The 5524-nt window shown below is 39.5% G+C and overlaps 1 long non-coding RNA gene across 1 annotated transcript; it reads right to left on the reverse strand.

Annotated features, from left to right (window-relative positions):
* Window positions 1–1721: 1721 nt before the first annotated feature.
* LOC114140267 (uncharacterized) lies at window positions 1722–5097 on the reverse strand. The gene is made up of 3 exons (XR_003594531.1): window positions 4861–5097; window positions 4626–4759; window positions 1722–3824 (listed from the first exon to the last, which is right to left on the reverse strand). It is a non-coding gene; the product is annotated as an uncharacterized LOC114140267 (long non-coding RNA).
* Between the last annotated feature and the right edge of the window lie 427 nt (window positions 5098–5524).

Genomic DNA, 5524 nt, shown 5'->3' on the forward strand with positions numbered 1-5524 from the left:
ATTCCTTCTTGTTTTTAATCTGCTCCAAATGGCAAACATCAGTCACCCGTCTGCTGTGCTGTTCGCTTCAGGCCCGCCGTGTCACATAAGGTAACATGGGAATTAGCAAAATAAGCAGATATTATCTTACAACTTCTTAATGGAGGCACATAACTAAATACCTCAAGAAAATTGCATAAACAAAAAGGTAATTGATTCCAGGAAAGCTGCAGGTGGACATTTAATTACAGGAAATTTATTAAGCAATGTCCATTAATCACATTGACACGGGGTTATTAAAGGGTTTGCACTTGCTGCATAATGTAATAATACGAAGAGGAGGCAGGAACACGACTTGACTCGGATAAATACGGCAAGAGGACGACGTGTTTACTGCTTAGAATGAGCCAACGCTTTTAATATAAGCAACATAACATATATACACTTAGATTAGCCAGATTAGATAATCTGAAGCAGAGCAAAGATGTCTGGTAACAGAGTTGAAAACTGTAATCAGTTCAGCACATAAAACAGAGTAGTTGGAATATGGAAAGCTTAATAATAGACCAAATATGGCAAGCTGTTTTACATTTCATACTCATAACATCTAGGGATGAAACAATTAATCGTGATTAATTGATTGAAATAATCGTCAACTAATTTAGTAATCGATTAATCTTTAGAGTAAAAAGACTCTAAAAAGAACATTTGGTGAAAAAAACCAAACAGATCAGTATTTAAGCAAAACTGTAAAAAATAGAAATATTTTACATTTCAGGCAAAACAAATCTTTATCTAAATATTTTCTATTCAAAACTCAAATGGCAGTTTTAGCTTCACATAGCTCAAACTCTGCTAAAAAAAACTCCTATTAAACACCATTTATTCATCAAAAAACTAACAATAATAATCAACAGATAAGCCCTACATTTTATTTTTAAATCCAGCATTTCAAGTGTTTTTTCAGCTGCAGCTGATCGAGCATTCACTAGTTATACTATATGACTAGACTTTAAGCAATAAAATGTTTATTTTCTTATTTAATGAAAGGAATTTAATTATTTGTTGCATTTTAATGTGTTTTTAATATTGTATAAAACAAGGTTAAGTAGTTAAATAAAAAAATCAACAGAATGTGACAATTCTGTTATCCGATTAATCGATTAATCGCCAGAATAATCAGTTATTAGAACAGTTGTTATCCTCAGTTCTACTAACTAATATCCAAGTTGAATCCAAACATATTTTCCATCAATTATCACCAGATAAGAATCTAAGCAAATTACAAAAAATTTACTGGATGATAAATTGTCCCGATAATTATTGCGATACATAATAATGTTGATGTTTGCTTTTGCAAACATTAATAAACTTTATTTTTATAAAGACCAGCTAACACTAGAACTGGGAAATATTACAACAACCAAAATCAATAAAACTAAACAAAACAGAAACTATAAATAAAACAGAGTAAGTCTTTGTAAACAAAATCACCCTTCAGAAAATATTAATAATATACTTCTTCGGGGTGCACTAACTTTTCAGCATTTTTTCCCCCAATTATAATTTCCAAACTTTTTTAAAAATGATTTTTACTTGCTAAATAAACACACAATATTTTAATGAAATAAGCAAAGTAGTCAAGATTTCTGTAAAAACAAATACAAAGAAGGTCTTCAATGTTTGCTAGATTATAAAAATAGCAAACCATATCTTGACTTTTTCAAGAAGTAAATTACTAGTACATTTTCCAAGATTTTAATTGTATCTTTTTTGAACAGTCTCGGTAAAAATTTCACCAACATCGATTCTAAATGTTTCTGAGCCAAGGACCGCCCAAAATTGTTCCGAGGGCTGCAAATGGCCCACGCGCCTCACTTTGGACTCCCATAAAATAAACAAGTAGAACCATGAAATATTTACCAACTTCTTGGATTAACAAATGTTGACATTTCTCCATCACTTTGACTGAAAACGCGTCAAAACGGACCTCCAAGTCCTGGGTGTCTGTGTTTCTGAGAACCTGTCTGCGTCGTCCTGAAGGAGCGACTCGGGGAAATTGGCCTTATTCCCCACACACTCGGAGGGAAGTGGCAATTAAAGCGCTGATTAATGTGAGGCCACTCTTGAGCACAACTTGGTAGGGGGCCGACAGAACAGTGGGGAGACGGGGAGATAATTCAGAAATCTCCTGACCTTGTGCTTATTATCTCCGGTTAATGACTGCTGCTGGCCTCTTGATGGGAACCTGGTCAACCTGCCGGCTTCCTTTTCCTTATTTGGTGTGTTTTCCTGGTTCTGGATCCTCAGGAGTATTAATCTAATTTGTTTGTCTCGTCCTCTCAGGCCCGTTTCTTCCAAACGCAAAACGTTCCTTTGTTTCCGTCACTTACAACCGAACCTATTGCAGCTTAAAAATATAAAATAATCAATATTTTTTGCATGATTAGCTGTGACAGAAGGCCGTCCGGTCCTTTCTTTGTGATAGACTCTCGTTTTCATATTTGAAAGTTTTGCTGCTAAAAGATGAAATATGACTTCACAAGATTCAACGATCTTTATTTTTTGTGTAAGAGTTTTCATAAAAGTACTATTTCATTCTCCAAATACGATAATTTTATTCTCATTATGATTTTTAGTCCGTGATATTACAACTTTATCCTGGTAAAGTTCATAGTTCAGCTTTATTGTAAGATTGCGACTTTATCCTGGTAAATAACTTTATTCTTGTAATTTAACTTTGATTTTGCCTCGCCTGGTGTTAATGTTGTTTTTAGGTTAAATGTTCCATCAGATTGATCTTTGGAAACAAGATCTGGACTTTGACTAGACCAGATTCGGGCCTCCCAGACCTCTGATGAATTCCAGCTGTTATATAACATTGAAGTTAATGGATTTCTAAAAGTTAGATTTATTAAGATCTACCTTGAAACCTTTTACCGCCCATATAAGGCTTTGATATGTAAATTCGGAGATTACTGAGGGAATTACTACATTGCCCAGAGTGCATTTCTTCCTGTGAAAGACTTCAAAGCCTCCAAACTGGAGGCTGTTTAGATGAAGAGACGCTTGTTGTCAGATGCTTGATTGATTCCTATTGATCCATAATGTGATCAGATTCTTGATGGTGGAGGTCCGACCTGAGGCGGCGGCCAGAACCGACTCGGTTTGAACCCAAATGGGAGCTGACACGCATTGCTAAAGATGCCAATGCTAATTAATTAGCATCTCATTTTGACCCGACAGGAAGCGGTGCTTGCGTCTCGATGCCATTTCCCCTCCAGGCTCCATCAGGGTCAGAATCGCCTCGTAAACGGAGGAGGGCAGACGCGGTCCTTGTTACCGCCGGCGACCACGGCGCCGTCCCGGCTTCGGAGCAGATCAAAAGGCGACTTGAAGCGCATCTCGGCGGAGTTATTAGCATGTTGACGCCTCTGATTGAGACGGGAAGGAGGTGGAGAGGTTAAAACCGCTCCAGTAATGGCCCCCGTGGCGGCAAAACAACCGGCTGCTGCGACGATTTCACCATGCTCGTCTTCACTGCAGCTGCAGGGCGGGTTGCTCAACTTATTTTGGTTCCAAAAATAATGAAAGTGACAAAACACTTTAATATATTCAGCAGCGGCATAAATGGGTCGCAAGTTCACTCAGGAGAATAAAATCCAACTCCAATTATGCTTATGGTACTTAAATGTAGCAATCTGCTTAAAAAAACCACAAGTTTCAATGTAATAATATAGATTTAGGCGTCTGAACACAATGCCTGAGTGGAAAGACAACAGCAGGGGAGAAGCTGTTAATCAGTGTGAGAGGTCAGAAGGTCGTTTCCATGTCAGTCTGTCATTCTGCACAGAGAGAGAAGAGAGGTTTATTTACATGGAAAACACTGAAGGATATGGCGGCCATCTTTAATCATGAAGGAGACGGCAGCCATCTTTAATCCTGCCTTCATTTCTGATTCTCATCAAAACCAACAGGAAGTTTAATGTTCTACCTAAGATTATTCACAACATTTCAGGTTATAAAGGAACTGGATGGATATACGCCATCCAACCAACCATCCAACCATTCGTTTAGCATCCATCCATTCAACCGTCCATTTTTGGTCAGATGTGATTAGCATCCATCCAACATCCATCCATCCATTATCCATTCGTCCAATTGTCCATCATTCCACCAATCATCTTCTGTCCATCCATCCATCCATCCATCTGCCATCTTGTATCTTTCTTGTTTCCTCCTCCATGTTTAAAGCCCGACTTCAGCAGAATCATTTTCCACGAACTTGTTTTTATAAATGTATAAAATCATCTAAAGTTTCTGTAACCCCTGAGGAACATTTAGGAACCGTTAGCTGCTGAAATGCGACACCGTTCTGTGGTTTCCAGCAGAGTGTTTGTTGGCAGCATCGTGTCCTGAAACTCCTACAGCTGTTAGTGTTGCACAGAATCTGAATACATGCAGCTGAAACATTTAAACTCTGAGTGGTGGAGGGATTCAGGTACACTGGAGAAAAACACCCAGCAGTACAATCCTCCGTTTCTCCACTTCTTCTCTTTGGTTTTCATAAACCCCTCCGGTTTCCCACTGGCTCCACTCTGCTTTCCTCTTCCCCAGCAGTTTACAAACGGAAAGCTACAGCAAACCTCCAAGGTGGAAACGACGAAAGCCAGAGGAGCAGAACTGATGGGTTTGATCAAATTACGGCGCCGCTTTCCCAGTCTCGAGACCTCAACGTTTGAACTTTATCTGCGGCGATTCGCTCCGCATGTTTCCAGGTCTGCAAACGAAATGAATTGATATGACGGTTGAAATCGGGTCGACAACAACAACAAAACAAAGCATTTTCCTTGACTTCAGGGGAACTTTCTGCATGTTTACCTGTTAGCTCTTGATTTCTTGGATCAGACAAAGACTCCCAACATTTGTTGCAAATTAAGTCTTGAAAGAGAGAAGGCACCTCTAAGCTGCAGCCTGCGGGGCGTTTGGGGGTGCAGTAGGTAGATTGGAGCGCCCCACCGCTGCCGACCGCACCGCCGCAGTCAGATACTGTGGCTTATTGGATCCAGGCTCTGCGGATTTGGGGGAGCGAGGCTCGGCTCGCCCGCCCAGTCAAACCACAACAGAAGACACGAAAACAAACTTCTCAGAATAGCTGTCGTCTCCGTACTTTGGCTGCCGGTTCAAAGTTCTGCGGGGAGATGTTTGATGTTTGATCTCCGTTCAGCAATCAGAGGAAAGTTTAGCTTTCTGGTGGCCCCAGAAGGCGGCGGGGAAAGGTAACGTCTCACATTTTACGTCAGAGAAAACCTGAGGCGACTTCTGGACTGCAGTCATTAAAGAAAAAGTTTTCAAAACCAACCTGTGCAAAATAAATTACCCCCTAAATTTAATAACTTTATTTTGCTTTAACTTCTAATGAGTCTTTTCTATCATTGCTGCGTTTGCATTGATCATAAAATTGCACAAACTGGAAAAACAAAATAACTAAACAGTTTTTGGTACATTTTGGGGCTAGAATGAGGTGGTTTTGGGGGATTTTGGC

This window comes from Xiphophorus couchianus, chromosome 24, assembly GCF_001444195.1.
Source record: "Xiphophorus couchianus chromosome 24, X_couchianus-1.0, whole genome shotgun sequence".
NCBI lineage: Eukaryota > Metazoa > Chordata > Actinopteri > Cyprinodontiformes > Poeciliidae > Xiphophorus > Xiphophorus couchianus.